This window comes from Echinops telfairi, unplaced genomic scaffold (genome assembly GCF_000313985.2).
Source record: "Echinops telfairi isolate 266 unplaced genomic scaffold, ASM31398v2 ScPeMD7_7469;HRSCAF=8507_1, whole genome shotgun sequence".
Taxonomy (NCBI): Eukaryota; Metazoa; Chordata; class Mammalia; order Afrosoricida; family Tenrecidae; genus Echinops; species Echinops telfairi.
Window position 1 is genome coordinate 91,553,981 of NW_022111373.1, and position 1,318 is coordinate 91,555,298.

Consider the following 1,318-nt stretch of genomic DNA (forward strand, 5'->3'; position numbering starts at 1 on the left):
CATAGACCCAGAAGAGGCAAGAAACAAACCATGGCCAGACATCTGTGCTCCAATGTTCATCATGGCACAGTTCACAATTGCAAGGAGTTGGAAACAACCCAAATTCCCATCAACAGATGAATGGATTAAAAAATTGTGGTACATACATACAATGGAGTACTAAGCATTGCTTAAAAACAGTAATGAAAGCATGGGAAGAACTGGAGGAAATTATGCTAAGTGAAGTAAGCCAAGCACAAAAGGACAAGTACACCATGAGTCTACTGGGGTAAATGCACATACAAAAAAAAATGCAAAAAGGAGCACATGAGAAAAGCTACTATATACATACATTCCCACGGTGAAGTCCAGGTACTATGGCAGGTGCCAAACCCAACCCAGGGATACGTCTGGCAGCCAACGAAAAAGCAGGGAGGAAAAGAGAGACAGGGGTACCAGGGGAAACAGGGCAGTAACCCACCCAAGGGGAGGGCGTTGTTTATATCTCCACAGGAGTGGGAGAGAGGGACCAGACTTCAACCTGGCATGCCAAAACGGAAATGCAACATACAGACCTGAAGCACTGAACCACTAGAGAGGTCTGTGGGGCCAGTTCCCAACTCCAACTATGTGGGCCCCTTCCACCCTAGAGGAATGCAAGCTGTAGCTCAGGAAGAGGGGCACGTCTGATGAGGAGCAAACGAAGAGGGAAGGAGAGAGAGTGGAACACATCCCAGCCCACCAAGCCCTGAAGACAATAGTCTGGCTCAGAGCAGCCAATGCAGAGAGAGGATCACAGGGCAGTCCCACCACAAGACAAGATTACGTACGACGTCCCGCACTGACACATAGCACTAAGGGGGCCAGCACTGGGGACACTGTGCAAGAGATGTGTCCATTCAGACCCCACTGCACCTGGGTGGGTGGTGGGGTACCCTAAGGGCGAACAGCAAAGCAGCAAGGGGAGCAAAGCAATGAAGACCCCAAGGAATGCCAAACGTGGACCTTGGGGCCAGGGCATGGCACCCCAGTGGACACGACTGGAAAATACTCACAAAGGTCACCGGGCAGATGTGGAACTGTTTGAGGTTTTTCTTTTTTTGTAATGTTATGTTTTTTGTTGTGTTTTGCTTTGCTTTGTTTTTGTGCCTATTTTCTTTTTTTGTTATGTTGTGCTTTGCTTTGGTTTTGCACATATTATTGTCTATGCATGTCTATCTGGACAAGATAGGCGGATGAACAATCCAGAGGAGAGAACAATAGGATCAATGGTTCTGGTGGGGACATAGGAGATGGGAAGGTGGGGGAAATGGAGGGGGGATGGCAACAAACCCAGGGA

The 1,318-nt window shown here is 48.4% G+C and overlaps 1 protein-coding gene across 1 annotated transcript in view; it reads right to left on the minus strand.

The window, feature by feature from the left end:
* Positions 1–1,318, minus strand: part of NDUFAF2 (NADH:ubiquinone oxidoreductase complex assembly factor 2) — a 211,543-nt gene that overhangs the window by 50,059 nt on the left and 160,166 nt on the right. The gene's annotated exons all lie outside the window — the stretch shown is intronic.